This window comes from Chlorocebus sabaeus, chromosome 21, assembly GCF_047675955.1.
Source record: "Chlorocebus sabaeus isolate Y175 chromosome 21, mChlSab1.0.hap1, whole genome shotgun sequence".
Lineage (NCBI taxonomy): Eukaryota > Metazoa > Chordata > Mammalia > Primates > Cercopithecidae > Chlorocebus > Chlorocebus sabaeus.
The window spans coordinates 69,269,956-69,294,997 of NC_132924.1; the positions used below are offsets into that span (position 1 = coordinate 69,269,956).

Sequence of the window (25,042 nt, forward strand, 5' to 3'; positions counted from 1 at the left end):
CTCATCCCACATCTCCTAATGTTTTTAGGATAGAAATGTATGAGACTAAACAAACATTACTGGACAAAAGAAGTACAAAGTCATAACTACTTTCACTCAAATAGTGTAAGTGGTGAGTTTCAGGTGATCCTTGTATTGGGATGAATTTGTGATGTTCTGTAAACATACTGCAAATAAAACATGATGAGTTAAGACAAATAACGGGATTATGGATGAAGAGCCTCAAATCTGATTTCAATCATCCACTTACTAGGTTTTGGTTTTTTGGGGTTTTTCTGTTTTGTTTGTTTTGTTTTGTTTTGTTTTGTTTTTCAGGTAAACTGATCATTTATTAACAGTCCTACTATTTGGCATAACAGGTTTCCAATAAATAGGCATGGAGTTGCATGGAGGTGACAGAGGCAGGCGCAGGCACAGGGCAGCATCTCTCACTTCTTCCACTCATTCTTTTCGTAGTCCCACTTGGAGGCTAAGCGCTGGATGGGGTTCACCTTCATGTCCAGCATCCTCTTGGTCTGCATGGCCACCCACTCTTTGTCAAAGGTTTCCGGGAGGGGACCGTACACATAGCTCTTCTGCCACATGATAATGAGCGCGGTGAAGCAGATGAAGAGCGTGGCACTGCCCACAACCCTCTTACACTCATTCGAGCCCCTGTTCATCTCGGCAAAGCTCTCCCTGAACTTAAGCGGTACATCTCGACTTTCTCACCCGTGGAGAGGCTGCTCCAGGACGCCTTCTCCTTCTCCTTCAAGGCCTTCTGCCTGGCAGACAGGTGCTTGACACGGGCCACATCCGGCAAGGGATAGTCACGCCAATCCACGTAAGTTGGGAGCGAAAAGTCTTTGCTCTTCACAACACTTTCATGTGCTCGTACACACACAGAGGTGGAAATTGCTCACTTGCCAACTAGGCTTAATACCCTGGTAGCCAACATTCTGCCGCCGCTGCCTGCCGCGACCGCCCTCTACGCCTGGTGTCCCGCGACCACACTTACTAGCTTTTTAATCTTGGGCAGGTTTTTAAATAATTCTATGCATCAATTTTTACATTTCTAAAAAATCTTAGGGTGGTAAGAATACTGAACATGAAATCCACCATCTTAACAATTTTTTGTTTATTTTTATTTTTTTGAGCTGGAGTCTCACTCTGTCACCCAGGCTGGATGGAGTGCAGTGGTGAGATCTCCGCTCATTGCAACCTTCACGTCCCCAGTTCAAGCAGTTCTCCTGCCTTAGTCTCCCGAGTAGCTGGGATTACAGGCACCCGCCATCATGCCTGGCTAAATTTTGTATTTTTGTAGAGACGAGATTTCACCATGTTGGCCAGGCTGGTCTTGAACTCCTGACCTTAATGATCTGCCTGCCTCGGCCTCCCAAAGTGCTGGGATTACAGGCGTCAGCCATCGCAACTGGCTTCATCTTAACAAATTTTTAAGTGTAATATTGAGGATCAGAATATGATACCCCAAAGTATGGTGCCTTGGTGTGTTGAGTACTTTGAAGTGAAGGACACTGGAACACCTCAGAAGCAATCTATCTCTCATTTTTTCCTGCCATCCTGTCTCCCACCCCTTCTTTCAGAAGCGAGTCTTGGAAGTCAGAATATAACTTCCCCAAAGCAGGTCTTAGAAATGAGAGCCCCTCTTTTGCAAAGCAAGCTATAAAACCTAGAAAGGTCACTGTCCCCCTTCTCTCTTCTCCCTTGAAAATGCTCATTCCAGACGGGTCCTGCCCCCTACCCTGGAGGAAGAAATGCTACACAGAAAGGCCAAGAATAATCTGAATGGACAGTCCTTGCTAGGTTTCCCTCCTCAGTCTATCACCTTTAGATCATGCCCTTTTGTCCAATCACATTTCCTCATAACTCTCCGTTCTTCATCAAATCTAAGTACAAAAATAGACATTTTATTTCTGGGTCTTTGGGTCTTCATTTTTGAAGGCTCCTGTGTCATGTTAAACTTTGATTAAGTAATTGGTTTCTTGTTAACCCATCTTTGTTATAGGAGTGCGGCCACGACCCGTATGAATGAGTGAAGAAAGGTATCACAGCTTTCCACCCTTACAAGACAATACACATTATTGTTGACTATAGGTAAAATGTTGTACTGCATTTCCCTAGAGCTTATTCATCTTGCTTGACCCAAATGTTATGCCTGTTGACTAGTAATTCCCTATTTTCCTTTCCTCCCAGCTCCTGGGAGACACCATTCCATTGTTTGATTATAAGAATTTGTCTGTTTCAGATACCTCATATAATTGGAATCATGCATCATTTTGTCTTCTGTTACTGGATTATTTCATTTAGTGTGATGTCCTCAACAATACCTCTTCTTTACACAGGGACAACAGAACCTACAATGCAGAACTCCTGTTTTCTTGTTTCTTTCTTTCTTATTTTTCTTCTTTCAAATTTAACAAAAAATGCATTTAAGGCATAAAGCATGGTACCTGATAAAAAGGTGTTTTCAAATGGTAGTTTTTACTAATTTGTAGCCAAATAGTTATTTCTGAGTTGGTATCAATCCAGATTTTAGAAAATAGTTACATGGATTCTATAGGCTTAGACTATAAAATTCTCTGGGATCACTCACCCACAGTATGTGAAGAAGGAGAAAAAAATTCATGTGAGCCAAGAGGGACAACAGCCCAAGGCTGTTTACTTCTACCCCAGCCAGGTCCCAGAGTAACGGACTTGCTTGGTGTATGTCTCTGCTAATCACTGTATGAGAAATTCGGGGCCTGATTTTAGCACTTAGTCCTTTCTCTCTTGCCCCAGTGTGAGTGACAAATACACCACTACTTTCAAAACATATTCTTGCAAATGCATTTAGTCTCAGCAATATTAAAAGGTATATTTACAGAAAATGACTTAATGGAAGTTCAACAAAGTAGTACACTAAAATTATGACTGAACATGATTTTTGTGTATTTTATAAAATTTATATATGTTATTTAATTTAAAAATAGTTGTCACATTAAAACACACACTCACAACTCCGATTTCACAATTCTACTTCTTGGAATTTATCTTATGGAAATACTCAGAGAAATTCATAACCATGGGTATGTAAGTGTACTTACCAAAGCATAAATAATAGCAGAAATAAGTAACTTAAATGCTCATTAATAATGTTATTGAACATAATCTATTGATATTTATTGATAGTCTTCATCAGCATTACTATGATTTTTTAAATAAAAGATGGCTTAGACACAAAATATACATGCAGAAAAACACGCAACCTTTGTTAGTAATTAATATAATCATAGAAAATATATCTGATTTTTTTTTTTTTTTTTTTTTTTGAGACAGAGTCTCACCCTGTCACCCAAGCTGGAGTGCAATGGCACAATCTTGGCTCACTGCAATCTCAGCCTCCCTGGTTCAAACGATTCTCCTGCCTCAGCCTCCCAACTAGCTGGGATTACAGGTGCCCACCACCATGCCCAGCTAATTGTGTGTATGTGCGTGTGTGTGTGTGTGTGTGTTTAGTAGAGATGGGGTTTCACCATATTGGCCAGGCTGGTCTCAGACTCCTGATCTTGTGATCCGCCCGCCTCGGCCTCCCAAAGTGCTGGGATTACAGGCATGAGCCACCACGCCCGGCCAATACATTTTAAGACAAAAAGTGAATAATGAAATAGCATGAATAGTATAATCCCAATTTAATAAAATGTGTATGTATTACAAGAAGTTTATACTTACAGACACAAAAATGTTCACTCTAGATTTGTTAGGATATTGGGTTTATAGGTTTTCTTAATTTTTTAAAAAATTCTTTGATTATTTTTTGTACCAAGCATGAATGAATTTATACTTACAAAAATAAAAAACTAAAATAATACAAAAACAATTAGTGAATCATATACTGCTTATAACTTGAAAATAGAACGATAGTTATAATGAAAAACTTCAGGACTTGAGATAATAGGATTTTGAACACCTGGTCCAACTTCTTTATTTTTCAGAGAGTCCAGAGATGTAAAATTATCTCCCGAGGTTATACAACTCATTATTATTATGTATCCAATACATACCAACCCTCTGATTCTAAAACGCTTGAAGTCAGCTTTCTTCAATCCACATAATTAGGTAGATGTTACACATGATTACATTATTTATGGTCATAAAGATTACACTACAATTTTGTGCAACACCATTTTCTGAGTACACAATCTGGCCCATGCTGAATCTACAGACTTTTAAGATAATGCGCTTGTTTACCTCCACTCCTGTTCTTCAATTTATTGTTTGGTTTTAATTTTTAAATATATGTTGAAATAAAACCGAGATAATTGTGGTAAGTTCTAATTGTGCAGCATCCTCACTTTGATTTATGGGGAAACCCTGGCCCCTCTGCCTTTGAGTCTTAAATACCTTCAGCTTGCTAAGGCCTTAGAGATGGTAAAGAGCTCCCTGCTGTTTCAAAGCCCTAGGTAAAGTGGAGAATCCACATTCCATCCATTCCTCCCTGGGAGGAAGGGAGTTCGTCAGACATTCAGTACAGATCACAGCTGCTGAAACCACCAACGTGATTCCCACAGCCCTAGACTTAGATTCCCACAGCCTTAGACCTTTATGAGTCCTGAAGCTCTGCCCCGGGGGTCCTCCACAGGAGCACACCTCAGGCACCTGCTCCCTTCATCTTCTGGGAAACAGATGGAAGCCCGGGGCACTTTGTTATATTTCTCACAGTTGCCTACACTAAAGTTTGCCCCACCCCATTTCTTACTATTTCAGTTGTGTCAAACATTCAGAAATTTGAAATTGAGGAAATAGCCATGGAACTAGAATCATAGCAAAAAGTATGATTTCCTGTAACTTTTCAAGAAGTCCTTGGGATTTTATAAAGATAACCACTAACTTACACAATGGTGGAAGCCAGAGAGAATTTTAAATAACTTGGCAGCTAGTATCAATTTAATTGTTTCTTAAGAAAATGTACAATCGGGCAATTATTTCCACAAAATTTATTTAAAATTCACAGATGAACACATTATAACTTTCTAATGGCGATGACAAAAATATAAAACTTTTTGACAAAATATGATTTCTAAGTTCAATGACTCATATTATTGCAGTATTAAACAATTTATATGAGCAGAATAGGATTTGGTTACATAAATATGTGTGGTGATAGTAGATACCTCACTGTTCTCAATGATGACCCCAAAGTGTTTGTAAGAGTATAAAGCAGTGAGATTATTATGTAGTCTCTAAATCTCCAGAAATTTTCACCAAATATTAAAAAAAAAAAAAAAAATCAGAAAATCAGGCTAACCACCTTGTTTTATATGTTTCTTCTTTTTCTTTAAAAGTGTGTATGTTTGCATTGTGTTTGTTAGTTAATGAAAATGATGAAGAGGAGCTACATGTACTTGAGGGCCATTCTTTAACAAGGGAATTAATGTCATATTATGTAGAGTCCTTGCTAAGCAACAAGTCTAAATACTGAAATACCTTTTGGATCTCTCTCAGTCTCCCCTGCCAGTTTAAGAACAACCAGAAGGGTGAATATTTAGCTGCAAGTTGTCCCCACGGGGGCTGTAAAAACAAATAAGCTTTGAAAAATTTTGATTTATTGGTTTTAGGTGTTCATAATGCTTGTTAGTGCGTGCAAATAATCACATCCTCAGATTGTAAAATAAAGTTTTAAATTATTGAGTGACACAGTGATAATTGCACAGATTTGGTAATTTCTAAGGCAATAAAAATTATGGAACCTACCACAATCACTACCTTTAAATAATTATAAGGAGAAAAAAACCCAAAATGTACAGATACAAATAAATAGTAGAAATCATTCTGAAATACCTTTATATATTGTACATTAGCTAACCATCCAATGATTATGTGTAAAATATGTATATATTTTATATATATAAATATTATATATAATATGTAATATGTATTATATAAAATATATTATATATCATATATGTTACATACATATATTATATGTTATATATTATATAAATATATTATAATATATATATTATTTTATATGTAAGATATAATATATAAGTATATATAATATATAAATATTTATAAAATATGTAAATATTTATATATATGAAATCATTGGATTGTTAGCTAATATATACCAACATTCTTCTCTCCTGGTGATGCAAATTACAGATCATGTTTCTCCATATAATTTCAAATGGAAACTATTTCTGAGAATATCATAGGTTAGTACCAACTGATAAAAATATGTCACATAGATTTACAACATAACATTATTTTGCCTCTTTAATTTTAAAGCTTTGGTTGTAAAACTGCTGAGAATGGTGATAGAAATCATGAACTTCCCTCCCAACACAGTCAGAGACCAAAGACAGCCACCTACAGAACACATTCAAGGCGAGGGTCATTTGGAAAAAGAAGAAATTCATGAAATCCTAAGCCTTTTACTCCCTCTTCAAGCAACTATAATCTGGCTTCTATGTCTACTGAGAGTGACTGCACCATTAAGAAAACCAACAACTCCCAACCCCCACTGCCAAATCCGAAGGTTCTTGTGTTATTAGAGTTTATATTTAAAGTTAATTTCTATTTCCTTTTTGAGATTCTCTCTCTACTCCCTTGGATCTTTTATGCCCTATCATTGGTTAATAGTTTATTCCTCTTGGGCTCTTCCGTCTGAAACTTAAAAGTTACTGTTCTCCTGAGAACAAGTTGGAGCTAGTTATTGCCCATAAACACCTTTCAGTCTGTATCTCCCTAAAGTATTATACATTCTATTTTTTACCTTATGCCTCCACTATATGTCCTCCTGGAACCTTGTTTAGAATTTAGTGCATCATCCTGAACTTACAGTTGTGTTTTCTCTTAATTTTGATAACGACAAGGACTCCGTCATCCATGCAAACCAGGAGATGACGCCTTCTTTTTTGCTCACTACTTACCACTAAATAGACTAACACTTGCTGATTTTACCTCTTGCATGTTTATACATATGTTCTCTTCTCCCAGACACTGTAGCCGCTCCTCCTAAAATCATATATTCTTTTTCTTGGATCTCTGCAGCAACCTCCTATTACCAAATTTTCCCTTTTCAAACATAGCCTCCTCAAAGCTGCCAAAGTGATTTATGTAAAACATAAGCTCAAACATTTGAAGTTTGTGCTTCAAATCATCAAAAGACGTCTCATTACATAAGGGATAAAGTCAAAGCTTTTGGCAGATCATCCAAGCCCTCCATAATCTTACCCTTTCCTAGATCTCTAGCTTCATCTTTGCTCTCTTCCTCTTCCACTCTAAACTCCTCCCTGCCTTCTTTCCTCATCCCATTCTCTCAGTACGGATCCTTTGCCCTTTCCTCCAGCCTTTCATCTTTTGGAAAATTTCTATTTGTCTTTCAAGTTCAATGCAGCTCTTATTTCTTCTTATAAGCCTTTTCTGACCCACGCCCCACCTACAACCCCTAACTTATATACACTTCCTTTCCCAGCAGGAATTGATAACCTTGACAATTAATAAAATCTAATATTACCTGTCATTTTATATAAATTTAATGTCTTCACTTTAAGACTTTGAATTCATGTCTTAACCCACGAAAACCTGGCACTCACTATCCCACTCCATTGAAGTTAGTAGAAACAGAATAATTTTTATCCTTTTTACAGATAGACAATCTGAGTCATTTGACCATATTGGCTTCTTCGTGGTATACTTGAATCACATGTAAACACCAGCTTAGCCTTTGGTTCATTATACAATCTTCAGCGAGTTATTTGACATCTCTGTCTTTGATTCCTCATTTATAAAATGGGTTAATAATATAATATATGCAAAATTTGTGTAATGTGTTAATACATAGGAACTGTTTAGAGCAGTTCTTGTCCCATCATAATTGTTATTATTAAGAGTTGATACATGTAGTAGATATAAGTGTAGAAATGTTGATGGCTATTGTGAAACTTCTGTTGTTGGTCTTCTTAGTTTAAAAGAATTTAAACAAGAGACAAAACGAGACATATGCAGCATACAGCAATTTATTGCAAAGGAAAATAATATTTTGAAAGTTAGGTGCAGAATATACAGTACACCCTGAGAGAGAGGATTCGGGGTGGGCTGCTCATAAGGATGAGACAGCAGAGACTGGCACTAGGAAGATTCCCTTTATGGGAGTTTTACGTAATTATTCATAAGGAGGTGGAAAGAGGTGTTACTAGTAAGCATGGTCTGGGTAGTCCACACGCGCAGTGGCTGTACATGCTTATTCGTACATCACATGTCTCATTAGCATTTTAATTCTCCATCCAGGGGTGTGTTTTTTACTGTTATAATGAGCAAAGTTCAGTAGGAGGACAGGTAAAATAAAAATGCACATGCTGTCTACGGGGGAATTTCCCTACTGGAGTTACCTTTGCTTGAATGAGCTGGATTACAACACGAATGCTGGAGCTTACTGTGTTGACTGTGTGGTCACCATGGTGGCCACATCCTGAGAACATGGTTATTTCCTTGACTACCCATTTGACCTCATAAGTATACAAGATTATTCCAAAGGAATAAAATAAGTCTTTTCCTGAAGAACTGACCTTAGCAGGGATCTAATAGATCTGTTCTAAAACTAGTTTAGTTATAAAACTTTTCTTTAAATCAGGATGCCTTCTAAATGAATGACAATATTAAAATAATTTTCAAAGTTAATAAAATAATACAGATAAACAGTATTGAATGTTTTTAGTATCCAATTTAGGCACAAGAAAATTCTCTCATTTAAAATATGTCCTTCCTTGCCCACCTCAATTAAATCCATTTTGGTTTTATAGATAATAATAATGTTGAAATAACATTTTTATACATAATAACAAGTTTTCTTGGCCTTTACACCTCCTTCATTATTCATAAAATTAAACATGTGTGTTCTTTTCCCCTCTAAAAATGTATTCTTTTCATTATAAAAATAATCACATTATTACAGAAATACATATTGCTGAAACTCTCCTTATACCTTTATTGTTAAAGGTATTATTTAATTTGTTTGCTTTTCTAAAAAAAAGTTTTTAAACCAAGATCATAATCGTTTAATAAAAAATATACATCTGCTCTATTTTAATCAAAAGAATTACTACTAGTGTTGATGAGGTTAACTGTTAAAGTAGAAACACTGACAGGCTCGGTGGCTCACGCCTTTAATCCCAGCACTTTAAGATGGTGAGGCAGGAGGATTGCTTGAGTCCAGAAGTTCAAGACCAGCTTGGGCAATATAGTGAGACCTCTGTCTCTACCAACAGTGAAAGAACCAAGCATGGTGGCCTGTGTCTGTAGTCCCAGCTACTCAAGAGGCTGAGGTGGGAAGATCACTTGAGCCCTGGAGGTTGAGCTATGATCGTGCCATCACACTCCAGCCTTCCAGCCTGTGCAAAGAGTGAGATCCTTGTCTCAAAAAGGAAAAAAACAAAAAACAAAAAAACAAAAAAACAAAAAAAACAAAAAAACCAGGTAGAAAAGTTGTCTTTCTTTTCTTCTTCCAAATGAGTATCTCAACTCATTGACACCATATTGTCCTTGTATTATCTCACTTGGGACCTGCCTCCCTTAGGTCATTCTTTTTTTTTTTTTTTTTTTTTTGAGACAGGGTCCCAGGCTGGAGGGCAATGGCACAGTCTTGGCTTACTGTAACCTCTGCCTCTCAAGCTCAAGTCATCCTCACACCTCAATCTTCCAAATAGCTGAGACTACAGGTGTGCACCACCACGCCTGGCTCATTTTTGTCTTTTTTACAGAGAAGGGGTTTTGCCCCATTGCCTATGCTGGTCTTCAACCCTTGGGCTCGAGCAATCCAGCGATGCACCTGCCACGGCCTCCCAAAGTGCTAGGATTACAAGCGTGAGCCACTGCATGGCCCATTCCTTTTTCTTGAGATCTTTTTCTTCCCATATGCTCCAACAAAGCTTATTTGATCAATGCTTAATTTCTCCATGACTTTTCTACTTTATTAATAGATGACAATAGAAAATAAATTAGGGGTATCTTAAACCTCAAAAGTAATGTGTAGGTTTTGAACTAGGGATCTTTGGACACACAATAGAAATGGATTTAGTGGTATATATTTCAGTGCTCGGGAAGGTTATATTTTGGAAAGGTGAGCTATCTGGTATCTCAAATTAAACATAGGGAGATAAGAATCCAACCCCCTTCCTGTGAGATTGGTTGCACATATAAAGTATTTGTATGGTATGAATTATACATATAAAGTATTTGTATGGTCTGAATATCAACTATTCACATTCATTTATTTTAAAAATATACTTTAGGAAAATACAATTTTATCGTAATCTACTTTGTAAGAATTAAGTGGTGTTGGTAAAATGATTTCATAAAAGATTGCCAATCATTGGATTAATATTAAAATTTTAAATTCTGAATGTGTGTTCCACTTTTAAAAATAACAAAAATTAATAATTAACCTTTAATCTCTATATTAATACATTTTATTTCATTTTGAAATCCTTTTATAATACAGTGACTCATGGCCCAAAGATGTGCTTTGACTGCTAACATGGGACAATCTATTTTATTCTGGGAATGATCAAACGTATCCCAAATAGGCAAATCCTATCTTATAAAGTATTCAGATATTAAGTGTTGAAGACTTTAATTTTTAGATAATTAGAAAATCATTCAGTCCTTAAATTAATAATTTTTTAAAAAAACGTTATCTAAAGCTAATATTGAAATAGACTATAGGAGAGTCCCAGAAGCTAGCCTCTCTTAAGAGCTCTGCTAGGACATGTTCTAATAAGTTTTTCAACTTCAGGAATCTAGAGTTGATGTTTATTAAATTATTCACCCCGCCAGTACTGACTCCAGTAACCCTGCAGCCTCACACAGACCTACAATCCTTGATCCTACCACCTCTGCACTCCCCTCCCAGTCCACCTTGATCATTCTTCTGCAGCCCAGTGACAGTCTATGGTCAATCATTATGATCAGTCTTCTGGATACTCTCTCTACCCTCTTGTCTCTCTTTCTTCACTATATTTGCCTAGGAAAAACCTAAACCTACTACACCTACTGCTTTCTGCATCTCAGCTAATAAATCTCCATTCTTCCAAATGTGCAGGCCTAACCCAGCTATTTACTTTACATATAATTGATTAGCAAATTCTATCAGTTCCACCTATAAAATACATACAGAATTGATAATTTTCCATCGGTTTCAATACTCTCTTTGGTCCCAGCAAACATTATCTTTTTTTCTGAATTGTAACAGTTTCCTGACAGGTATACCAGATTGATCGTTGTTCTCCCATTTTGTTCCGAGCCTATTTTCAATACAAAAGCCAGAGTAATCTCTTTAAAAACATAAATCAGATAATGTCTCAACTCTATTTGAAAGACAATTGCTTTTATTCTCGTCTGAGTAGAAGCCTCCACTTCCCTGCCTTATTATCTCTCAGGTCTCATCTTTTCCTAGCCTCTCCTACTTGTCACTTCACTACAACCCATCTATCTTCTTGCTCCTCTTGGGTCATTCTAGCAATGCTCCCAGGTGCTTCACAGCCTTTAAATTTGTCCCCTTGGCCTGGAATGCTATTTTCCCTAGAGGCTAGGTTGGTTGAGGATGAAGAAGGGCTTGTTTCTTCATCTCCTACAGGTCTTGGTTTAATTATCACCTTCTCGGAAAGATTATTACTAATTACAGGATTTAAATGTTATCATCTCAATGACCCCACTTGCTTTTCTTGAGTTTTTTCTTTATCACATTTACACAATACAATTTATTCTACTCATTTGTATTATTTACTTTTCTCATGAGATGTAAGTCCATTATGTCATTTGTCAGTTTTATTTATTGTTGAATTCTCTAACTAGAACAGTGCTAGAACACAGTTTTTACTCAACATAAGTTTGTTGAATATATTCAGGAAAAACATAAAATTGGTTTTTAGTCATCATAATTGGTAAGAACTTGGGCTTTTGAGTCAAAGATCTTGTGTTCATTTTTTGGTTCCAACGATTATGAGCTGCTTGAGCATGGAGATAATAACCATGTCCATCTCACAGAGCAGTTGTGATATATTAATGAAGAACAAACCCAAAGCGTATATTTTGGAGTTCTTGGCCAGAGTAAACACTGGTCACTGTTTTTATGAAAGTATTTTTGAGTGGGCAAGGAAATGTGCTGTTTGTCCTGTATGCTGTATCTCATTAAGTCTACTTGCCCATACGTTAAACGTGAAGTGCTATTGCCGCCAAGGACTCCAAGAATATCCGGACTCCTCCAAACTTTTAGACTAAATGAAGATATGGAGTAGATTGATGTTTTCTTTAGGGTTGTGTCATGTCAAGTGTCTACTGGACATTTCTTAATTTATTCTACAATTACTCATACTCACCAGTACTTATTGGAAATGCAAATAAAGAATACTGTAAATTATGATGAAAAGGATGGGGAAACATAGGATAAATAAAGAGGAGCTAAAAATAATCTCTGAAATCTGAGCCAGTCCAGAGACTGTGGTAGGTCCCAGAGGGGATTCCTGGCTCTAGGGATCCCCTAAGGCCTTCAGGGTTTACACTTTCCATTTGGGTGTGGACCTGTGACTCAGGCTGAATCATCCCCACTGAACTAGTCCAGCTGTTTCCATTTCCAGAGCTATGAGAACTTCCTTGGCCTGCAGGTTGTTAAAGTAGTCATTTAAAGCGCTTTAAAAATTGTTGAAGTGAATCTTCTGCCTTAGAAAAGCAAAAAATAAACTCTGCTGTTTTTAGAGGTATGAATCAACCTGGGAGCCCAATCCTAAATTACAAAAAGTGGAAAAAATTCACCCTAACTCTCCATTTAGAAACCACCTTTGCACCTGGACTCTTGACTTAACAGCACATTCTAACGTGGAAGAAAAAGAAAAGAAGAAGAAGAAAAAAAAAAAAACTCAGTAAGAATGGTAACTTTGCAAAAAAAAAAAAAGCCTTTGTCACAATTTAGGAGTTGAAAAAAAGAAATTAAAACTCTTCTCATTCTAACATACGGTTCTATAGGATTGTTAGGATCTGCAAATATATTTGAATGGAAATCAAATTATTTAGGAAGAATATATTTTATTACTGTTTGTGGAAGATTTTGCAAGGCAATATGTGGTAGAATATTCAAAGTACTAGAGACAAGTTAGATCAGACTCTGGCTCATTTCCCAGAAAATATAATATTCTATAAAGAAAAGCAGTATAATCAGTTTCTTATGCTACCTATTCAGGTGTCTCACGTTTACTGGAAATTTAAAACAGATCTTCAAAGAGAAATCTACTTAACATGTAAAAGAATAAGACCAGATACCAACAGAAGCTATTGTTCTTGTGTATAAAAATTTTGAATGCATAAAATTTATAATTTTATAGAATTAGTAAAAATAATAGAAAGGAATGTTGATAGACATAGTGTTAGAATATGTTCATTAAGAAAAAAAAAAAATCCACTTTTACTTCCATATCGAATATGATCAAATAATCCTGTTGCAATTGAAAGACTAAAGCAGATTAAGAAATGCTAACACTGTGTTAGGTACAGCAATGTCCTCTGTAGATGTTGAACCAGTAAGTAAAAGAAAAATTAACTGTAAACCAAGCTCAGAATTAAGTGGCAAAGAAGAATGAGAAGCTAACAAAAATGCCTGAAATTAATGAATAGGTAGGTTGGCCCATATTAATATTCAAATATTCAACTTGAACTTAGAGTGATTTTTTTTTTCTTGTGCTTTCGAAGTTATTTTTAAAAGATACGTATTTTTTAAGTCACGGAGATAAATTGTTACCAGAAAGGTTCAGGTAAGAGATCGTGAAAACTTAAGTATTATTATGATTATTACTAATTCTGATATTTTGCTTTATAGCATAGATTTCTAATAGGTTTTGTATCATCAGCTTTTGCTGTTTGTAAGGCATTTTCGGTTTCACAATGACTGCTGACACTGTCAGTGGTTATGGATGATAACCAAGGGTGCTAGCTATCCTGCAATTCAAATGAACTAAGGCTTAAGGAAAGCATAAGGCATAAGGAAAACTTTTTTTTTTTTTTTTTTTTTTTTGACACGGAGTCTCACTCTGTCACCCAGGCTGGAGTGCAGTGGTCTGATCTCAGTTCACTGCAAGCTCTGCCTCCTTGATTCACACCTTTCTGCCTCAGCCTCCTGAGTAGCTGGGACTACAGATGCCCGCCACTGCGCCTGGCTAATTTTTTGTATTTGTAGTAGAGACGGGGTTTCACCGTGTTAGCCAGGATGGTCTTGATCTCCTGAACTCGTGATCCACCCGCCTCTGCCTTCCAAAGTGCTGGGATTACAGGCGTGAGCCACCGCACCCGGCCTAGAAAAACTTTCTTACATAGTTTTGGAATATTTCGCTTTGAGAGACAGGACTAGCTGGATTTCCTAGGCCAACTTAGAATCCCTAAGCGTAGCTGGGAAGGTAACCATATTCACCTTTAAACATGGGGCTTGCAACTTAGCTCACACCTGACCAATCAGGTAGTAAAGAGAGCTCACTAAAATGCTAATTAGGCAATAACAAAAGGTAAAGAAATAGCCAATCATCTATTGCCTGAGAGCACAGAGGGAGGGACAATGATCAGGATATAAACCCAGGTATTTGAGCCCTCAGCAGCTACCCTCTCTGGGTCCCCTCTCTTTGTGTGGGAGCTCTGTTTTCACCTGTCAAATCTTGCAACTGCACTCTCTTCTGGTCTGTGTTTGTTAAGGCTAGAGCTGCTGTTTGTCGCCTTAGCAGACCCTGTGCTGACTTCCATCCCTCTGTATCCGGCAGGGTGTCCGGCCGTGCTTCTGATCCAGGGAGGCACCCGTTTCCGCTCCCAATGGGGCTAAAGGCTTGCCATTGTTCCTGCACCACTAAGTGCCTGGGTTCGTCCTAATCGAGCTGAACACTACTAGTCACTGGGTTCCATGGTTCTCTTCCGTGACTCACAGCTTCCAATAGAACTATAACACTCACTGCATGGCCCAAGATTCCAATCCTTCCAATCCATGAGGCCAAGAACCCCAGGTCAGAGAACAGGAGGGTTGCCACCATCTAGGAAGCGGCCCACCACCATCTTGGGAGCTCTGGGAGCAAGGACCACTCAGTAAACAGCTTGACATTCATATAGTTAAAACACTCATGATTATTTGAACCTAGAATTTCATTCTATTTTACATATAAACCAAAAATTACTCTTGTATGTTTTTCAAATTTACCAGATTTTTCAGGAATGTGCTCTAATGTAAATGTAAACATACATTTATTTATGTTGATTTGTTTTTATGATCTCCAAATATTATAGGAATTCTACTGTCTCTCTAGCTTAAGGTCTAAACTGAAATTAGCTTATTGGTCTTTTTCCTAATCTTGTTCCTTGGTGCAACCTTCTGTGACTAGAGACAAAGATTCCTGACCCAAGTAAAAGAATAGTTCTCCAAAGGCCTAGACAAGAGCTGCTATAGGGTAACCGCTACAGGTCTCCTTTCCCTGGTTTCCCTGAATCTTACAGGGACAAAGAGACCTCCCATGGAGAAGTAATCACAAACTCATTTTTACCTTACCAGCCTTAGGAAAAAGGAAGCAATTTAGAAAGTGAGAAGAATCTAAATAGAGTTCCTCCCTGGGAAAGCTCTTCTAACACAATAGCCTACTTTGTCCATCTGTTAATGGTGGGAAAGAGTGGCCTAGAGCTACTACTACAGCATATAGCCAACACTTATAATAAATTACCAGAGCTACTAGTTTTCTGGTGGTGATTGATTTGTTTTTATAAACTACTTTGAGATAACTTTCTCAAAAAAGGAAAAGAACTAAATAATTATAACCTAATACTTTTTACAGATTTTATATGCACATTTATTATTAGTATGTAAGAAGTGATAATTTAAATATCTTTGTAGGCACATAACTTTTTTATTTTTTTATTATTTTATTACACACAAAAAAGAGACCTTACACTCCAGCCTGGTGACAGAGTGAAACCCTGCCTCAAGAAAAAAAGAAAAAAGAAAAAAAAAAAACTACAGTCTCAATATCCTGGCATATGTCATTATATTGAATATTTTATATATGCTATAAGATTTATAAACTTTCCACTAAGCATTTACTGGAGATCAATTCTCTATAACCATTTCTTTTATCATATATTTTTCCTATCTTTACTTAAACCACTTATCCAGATCCATTATTATTGATTTTCAGTAAAAGAGGGATGTGAAGTCACACATACATGTGCACACACACACACACACACATACATCCACTGGAAAACATCCTGGGAATGATGGGTTTCAAATAACTCTTACATTTTGCAGATGACATCAAAATGGCTATCCAGAGCTTTACTACCTGGAGTGTGGTTCGTGGAAGAGCAATAATTGACATCACCTGGAGCTTGTTTGAAATGCATAGTTATAGGCCACAGAATCAGAATTTGCATTTTTATGAATTTCCTCTTATGATTTGTATACATACACAATTTAAGGAATGACAATCGTGAAAAGGGTCAGCAAGCTTTCTGAAAATGGCCCAATAGTAAATATATTAAGCTTTATAAGCCATTCAGTTTCTGTCTCAACTACTTAACCCTGAAGGTGTAGTGCAAAAGCAGTTGGAGATAATATGAAAACAATTGGGTATGGCTGTATTCCAATAATACTTTACTTACGAACACTGAAATTTAATTTTCACATGTCAACAAAAAGTATTCAAACTATTTTTCCTTGAATACTTTTTCATCACTTAAATGTAAGAATTCTCCTAGGTCACTGTGGGCTGCCAGACTTAGCTTGTTTGCTGCAGATCCAAAGCACAGTAACCTTCCATAAGGTGATATTCTATGCAGAATTAACAGAATATCTGAGAAGCCAAAAGTAGAATTGCAAATAAAAGGAATCTGGTTTCAAACTCCTGGAAACCATGTTAAAGACAAAATGACAACAAAATAAGATAATCATGAAAAGAAAATAAATTCCCATTATTATCTATGCATATGTAACATATATATGTAATATATGTGGGTATGCATATAAAATATATGTGTGTATATATGTGCATATACATATATGTGTATATTCATATGTATATATGTATACATTATATGTATATATTATATGCTATATTTATATTATATATGATATATATACATACATGTATATAATATTTATATATTTATATTTATGTTTATATACATACGTATTATATACGTATATATCTATATATGTATTGCATACATATGTATTATATATGTATACATGTATTACATACATATGTATAAAATCTATATAAAATGTACATATATTTTATATAAATACATATATAAAACATATACATATTATATAATATAAAATATATATTATATATAAATATATTATATATTATATTATATATTATGATATATAATATAGATATATTATAAATATGAATATATAAATCTGAATATATAATATAAATATATATAAATATATGTATGTAATATGTGCTTATTATAGAATATATTAAAAAATGAAAATATTTAAGCTATGTAAATTATTTCCCTCTGAGACACACTGTTAAACTCTCAGTCTATTTCCTATAAGATATTTTTGTGTGTATACACAACCACTACTCTCTATATAATTTTATATTCTAATTTTCCCAGGTAATTCTATTTCATAAACTTTTTATATATTTATAAATGGGCTTCCAAAATACATAATTTTAAAAGACAGCCTAATATTCTGATATAAGGATCCATTGCAATTCCTTAGACTTTGGTACTTTAAAAGACTTGTAGAAAACACAGTGAAGATAACTGAAAATTAGGAGAATGTATGATTACTCAGTATAACAAACTAAACCTTAAAAAAGGAGTGGTTGCAGACATGCCCAGTTGTAGAGTACAGAAGGACCTCATTTGATGCTACTCAATCGAAGAGCATTAACTGAAGAATCACCTCCAGGAAGGGTGGATACTTGTATACCCAAAGGGGAGATAACTAGGTACATTTTTCTTTGTAAAGTTAATGCATGTTTTAAAAAGCATTTTTTAAAAGTAAGTATTAGGTATTTGAAAAATCCTAATCCTTCTCGTATGTCCCTGTAATGCAAAATAGAAGGAAAGTGATTTCAAACCTAGTCTAATCATAATAATTTAAGACAATAAAAAGTTATTGAGATCATACAGAATAGCTGCTAGGATGTTTATTGTATATTACCTGCATGAAGAAAAACAGAAACAAATTGTGTAAACAGTGTGGTCCCTCCTGTTTGAAAATATTAAAAAATCTCTGTAGAGGTGTGATGACAAAGATAACACAGTTGACCTTTGAGCAACACGAGTTTGAACTGTGCAGATCCATGTATAGGTGGATTTATTCAGTAAATATATTTTAACCATTTCTTGAGATTATGAGAATTTGAAAAAGACAAAACACATGGCCTACAGATATGAAAAATTAACAATAATCTAAGTATGTCATGAATGCATAAAATACATGTAGACATTAGTCTTTTTTTCATTTACTACCATAACACACATAAATTTATAGAAAGATAAAATTCATCAAAACTTAGGCACACATATACTTAGCGACTTTACATGGCAACATTTGCAATAGAGAGAAATGCAAATAAATGTAAAGATTCAGTACTAAGTCATAACTGCATAAAATTAACTGTAGTGCATACTATGCTACTGTAATAATTTTCCAGCCACCTCCTGTTGCTATTGCAGTGAACACAATTGTTGGGGGTATCTGCTCAAATGCCAGATGACACCAATCATCTCCATGCAAGCAGTTCATTTCTCTAGTAAATTGTATGTAACAGTAAGAAGTGTTTGTCCATAGTTCTGCATTTTTCACTGTGTTTAATGCAGTACCTTAAACCTGGCATAACACCATGCGACCTATACGAAGTGTCACTAGTGATGCTGGAAGTGCTCCCAGGAAGCGGATAGGTCATGACATTATTAGAAAAAGCTGAATTCCTTGACATGTAGCACAGATCGAGGTCTGCAACTGGGGTTGTCCCCCATTTCAGACAGAGGATTCATCTAGGAAATAGACAATGTAAACTTATTGTATGGACAAAGACAGTAAAGTACTGCAAATGTATTTTCTTTTCCTTGTGATTTTCTTAATAACATTTTCTTTTCCCTCGCTTATCTTATTATAAGAATATGGTGTACAATACATGTAACATAGAAAATATGTGTTGACTGTTTATGTATATGCAAATTTTTGACAATTTGGGGGATGGCACCCCTAACTCCCGTGTTGTTCAAGGGTCAATTGTACATCAAGTATTAAAACACTGAAATAAATTTTGTAATTGTATTGGCTTTTTACCAAAAGTGTACGATTTGCAATTCTGACTTTCCTTCACTTACTGTTACGAGTAAAAAGGATGACACCAATGTATTTCTTTTCATTAGAAAAATAGTTCATCATCTTCCAGGTTAGGAAGGGAAAGAACCAAAGAGTGGAATTTTAGTTAAATTTTAATTCATTTTAAAATTGTCTAAATTCCAAAAATCTAATATTTTATGTAGTTAAACTTAATTTTAATCTAAGTTATAAGCATTTCTTCAAAGCTTTCTTCAATATCTCCACATTTGTTCACAGGTAGTGTGTGCTTCCATGCATGCATATGTAAGTATTATTTGTTCCTTAATATAAAACTATTCTTAGGATTTATGCTGTGAGGATTGCCTTATAGATGACACATAATTTAATAAAAGATCCTTCAATGACTGGATAAACTAACATCTTTCTTGTGTCCAAGATACAATTATGCATAGTTTTATGAAAGAGTGACTTTTTATTTAAGACAACAGCAAATTACTAAGTTAGATGTAATTTTAGTTACAACTTGGCTAAAATCTACCTATAAACAATGTTAAAAATTGTCAGAATAAAAATAGTCACTTGTGTTAAAAAACAAAAAAAAAGAAAAAAGAAAAAAGAAAAAAAAACTGAAAATGGAGCAGAAAAAGGACATGAAGGAATGGTTTTCATGCACAATTGTCTGGTAAAAAAAAAAAAAAAGACATCACAAAAGGCTCTTCAAAAAACTATAACCTTGCACAAAAGCTATCACAACCTTATGCAAATAAGTAACTAGTTAACTAACTAATTAAATCAGTCAATCAAAAAACTTCTGCCAGAACATCTACCCAGAAATTGCCTACTCAACTTTGCACTAACTCCACCCTTGTTATTAATCTTTGCAATTAAGGATAATTATCTCACACTAATTATGTAATCCTCTTCATTTTTTTTCTTCGAAAACATTTGTTTTATTTTACATCTCTGAATACGCACAGAGATGACTATGACACACATATACCCATTGCAGTTCCTATTCTGGACTAAGCATCATTTCTTTTAGCATATCCCTGGCCATTTGTTATTTAGGTTGATAAAAATAACAGCAAACTGCATAGTCTACAAGCCCGGTTTTCCTAATTTCCCAGTAAAAATAATGTACCATCCTTCAAGTTGCCAAATTTTCCTCATCTCTCCCCTTTTCCTATGAAGAAGTGTATATATGCATGCACCTGCACCTAATTGGGTTATTGGATAATCATTTCCCTGTGGCTCCCCCATGCTATGCACATTAAATAAATTGGCAATAATTAAAAGAGAGACAATTGAAACACAGTTATAAAGATAACTGAAGTGAATATGGTCAATCTATTTTTTTAGCTCACATAGATCCTAAATTACCTTTTTACTGTATCTTTTTTTTTTTCCCCCAAAAGAATACTAATAACTGATTGGAATCCCTTTAAAATAGCAAATGCTCCTCAAGGAATACATGATTTCAAAACAGTTATTTAAAGAGTAGGGTGAATGGCAAATAAAATGCTACGTACATGTCATGAAACAAACATTTAAATTTTTTCTTTAAGTAAAATGTGTCTCACTAGACATTAGGGTACATTTTCATCTTACAGGTGAGATAATTATTGACTATAAAAGTACATTTATGGCTGGGCATGGTGACTCACACCTGTAATCCCAGCACATTGGGAGGCCGAGGTGGGCAGATCACTAGGTCAGGAGTTTGAGACCAGCCTAGCCTACATGGTGAAACCCTGTCTCTACTAGAAATACAAATATTAGCTGGGCTTGGTGATGGGCATCTGTAATCCCAGCTACTTGGGAGACTGAGGCAGCAGAATCACTTGAACCGGGAGGCAGACATTGCAGTGAGCTGAGATAGCATCATTGCATTCCAGCCTAGGCAACACAGTGAGACTCTGTCTCAAAAAAAAAAAAAAAAAAGTACACTTATTTTCAGGGGTGGATCTTTAAAATCTACTAAAAGAGGCAAAGAAGGAAAGTTTCTCCCTTCACTTCTTGAAGGTTTGTTAAAAATGAACTGACAAAAGGAAGATTAATAGGAGAGAAAGGCATACACATTTATTTAATGTGCATAGCATGGGGAAGTCACAGGGAAATGATCACCCAATAACCCAATTAGGTACAGATGCATGTATATATACACTTCTTCACAGGAGAAGCAGAGAGATGGGGAAAATTTGGCAACTTGAGGGATAGTAAATTATTTTTAGGAGGAGATTAGGCCTAATGCTCAAACAATAGTTGCTAAATAATTTTCTTTGGAAATTGAATGGGATGTAGAGCAGACAATAGTTTGGGATGAAGTTTATCTGGGCTTTAAGTGTGGTGTTTAATTTTCATTTTCTTTCTCTGCGATACGAGTTTTAATCTTCTCTGGTTAATGAAATTTCAGGAAAGGCAAATGTGTTCTTTGCAGATCTCGTTTCTAGCTAGATAAGGGAACTTCAGAGAAAACTTCACTTTGTGCTCTGGGAGAGACAGAGGATTGAAAGACAGCAGGTAGGTGTTACAGGGGTGGCGGGAGAATCAGAGAAACCTTGAAGCTGCTTCATGTCAATGCACCATATTCCAGGGTTACATTTTCTGAGTCCCAACACACTCAAGTTTTCAACCAATTCTAGAGTTTTCTGACTGAGGCAGAAAACACACTGATGTTAAAGATGAACACCTGAAATGTACCAGAGTCTGTTGCTGATATTTTGTTGCTTTGCATTTTCTTCTTCTAAAAGGAAAAAAAATAGTAAGTGTGGAAAAAACAAGTTTCACTGTGGTGGACAGATAATATTTTTGCTATAAAATATTTTTCCTTTAATATGCCGTGAGACATCTTGATTATATATTTTCAAAAGTGTTTTTCTAGACACATTTCCTCGTCCTTTCAAAAGGATTTGTCTTTCCAGTGCAATAAGGGATGCTGGATCACAGTTCTGTCCACTTTCTCTTTTTGAAAGCAAAACAACACTAATTATTTCAGTGGTAATACATTCTTAACTAATAAACAAAATCATTTGCAAATATCAGAAATCTAGTTTTGAAGTGTTTGCATTAATTTCGATCTGAATCAGCATTTTGTGAGGCCTTTTTTTTTTTTAAAGGCAGTAGTTAGACTCACAACTTGCCGATAAACACATTTCTGCTGAGGAAAGGGAAAGAGGAAAAGAGAATTCTGCATTTCTTCATTGGACCTAAAAGTGCTAATTTCACTAAGGGATACAGCAAAAGCAAACAAGCAACGATTGTTTTAAAACTTTTACTGCAATACAACAATGAAGTAAACAGTAATCAGAAACACACCAATTTTTTCCCCAAACAAACAAAAAATGTAAGCAGGAAAATAACTTTGTCTATACTTGTACAGCTTGTTAGATCATGTCAGAAGGGCACGTCTGGCTGGGCATGGTACTTCACACCTGTCATCCCAGCACTTTGGGAGGCCAAGACAGGAGGATCGCTTGAGCCCCGGCATTTGAGACCAGTCTAGGCAACGTAGTAAGACCTTGTCTTTCAAAAAATTAAAAATTAGCCAGGCATGGTGGTGTGTGTCTGTAAGTCCCAGCTACTTGGGAGCCTGAGGCAGGAGAATCACTTGAGCCCAGGAGGTCGAGGCTACAGTAAGCCATGATCAGGCCACTGCACTCCAGCCTGTGTGAAAGAGCAAGACTGTTTCAAAAAATAAAAATTTTAAAAGACCTGTAATTAAGTTATCAAGAAATTTTAAAATAGTTAAAGTAGTTATTTTCATTGTAAGAAAAGCTTCCCTTTCTCCCCCACCCCACCCCAGGTATTTAACAGGAAAGAATGGGCTTTCTTATACATTAATTTTAAACTTTTGTGAAGCAGCAACAATTAACCATCAATAATTTGGCATTTCTCTTTACAGTTGCCATAGAGTTTCCTTTTAATTCCACAAAACCCTCATCCAGTGTTTTCATGAAACAAAGACTGAAAATTCTACATACCAATGATTATTTCTGAAACCAATGCTAAGTCAAAGAAACATAAAGCAGGGCATTACACTAAATTTCTGAATCTAGTACACTAAAAAGAGTGAAACCTAGAGAAAGTTACCTACTTTATAGAAGAAACAAAGACCTGCAAAAGCAGGTTGTATAATCATACTGTTTGGATGTGCAGCATCTAATTGAAGCAGACGTGTACTGTATTCATCCCTGCCCTATATCCTAGATCCCACCCTCTCCACCTCCAACAATCTATCATATACAAAGTATTGTGGGTAGGATTCCAAGGCTTTCCTGACAACCCACTGGATGTAGTTAGTGTAATGCACTGGTGTGAAGCATAAGATACAAAAAAGTCCCTTTCAATCTTCATTCAAGTTCTGCTATAGAAGAAAATTGGTAGCCAAACTGATTCTTCTCACAAACAAAATATGCTCATAAGTTTTTCAGGAAATCTTAATGCCTTTAACCTTTCTATAGCTTCTTTATCCTAACTACTAGAATGTAGTCCAAATGACCATTTCCAACTTTGCATTTCCTCTCTTGCCACTTCTACCTCTTCCTCCACGATCACCAGCTTCTTGAACTAGTTCATTTACCATCTGAATAAAATGCTCCTGGCGTTAGCTAATTTGCTGCAGCAGTTAAGGATTCTCTTGACATATCTGTTATAGCAATGCTGGAAAAGCAGGGAAGGACTCTATTGAGTAATTTGTCTCATCTGTCAAAACTGAGGCTGATTCTATAAAATTTCATGGGGATGTTCCCCAGAACTTGTAGTTGTTGCCGTCATAGTTGCAGCAGCTGAAGACACTGCTGAGGACTGAGGGGTCCTAGTAGTACCTGATTGGGGGTGGGGGGGTGCTCAGCCACAGCCTGACTTTTTCTACCTCCAGGGATTCTTATTAAAAGATACTGCACTGCTCTGTCAGGATTGTTGAAAACGGCTCTCAGGGACACAATTTCTTGCTCTTGTTTATAGTCCATTGACATGATCTCAGTTACCATATTCTCATAGGACTGACCTTTTACAAGTGCATTTGCAACTTCAAAAAGGTTTGGCAGAGAAGAATCCCCTGCTCTACTCTCGGTTAATGTTGAACTAGAAGCCACTGGTATTTCTGCTGACTTTTCTGCAGGTTTATCTTGTTTCATTGCACTAGAAGGTACACGTTCAGGACATGGCGTTGTTGGTGGGATGATAGATGCAGGTGTGGGTGTGGGAGCCAAGGCAGAGATGAGGGTTGCAGCCTGAGCCACAGCAGCTGCTGTGGAGGGACTCACTTCATAGTGGTGGCAGGATTTGATTGCTGCATTGTAGCTGGAACGCGTATTGTCACTGCTTTGAGTTTTATCACCACAGACTCAACAAGTTTATACTTTTTGAGCGCAGTATCATCATTGAGGATTTTGCCTGCATAAAATAATTTTTGACCTGCTACCAGAAAGTCATCTTTCCTCTTTTCAGATTCAATCTTCCTTTTCAGTACTTTCACTGTGTCTTCAGAGTCGATGTTGATCTTGAAGGTTGGCTGCCTAAGTTTTGGGGTGATCTGTGTGGTGCCCCTCACAGCTTCATTGCAGGGCCATCGCTGGTGCCAGCCAGGCTGGGTCTGTGGCCCAGCCAGGCCTTGGGGTCACCTGCACTCCTTGTGCTCTGGAAAGGAAGGTGGTGGGGGCGGGGGGCTTGTCATGTTCACCCATCTGGGTGGTCTCACCAACAGCCCAGGCCCAAGGTCATGCTGAT

The 25,042-nt window shown here is 36.2% G+C and overlaps 2 pseudogenes; both read right to left on the reverse strand.

Moving 5' to 3' along the window:
- Positions 1–428: 428 nt before the first annotated feature.
- LOC103226633 (cytochrome c oxidase subunit 4 isoform 1, mitochondrial pseudogene) lies at positions 429–937 on the reverse strand (annotated as a pseudogene).
- Positions 938–23,657: 22,720 nt separating this feature from the next.
- Positions 23,658–24,303, reverse strand: LOC103226634 (UV excision repair protein RAD23 homolog B pseudogene; annotated as a pseudogene).
- Between the last annotated feature and the right edge of the window lie 739 nt (positions 24,304–25,042).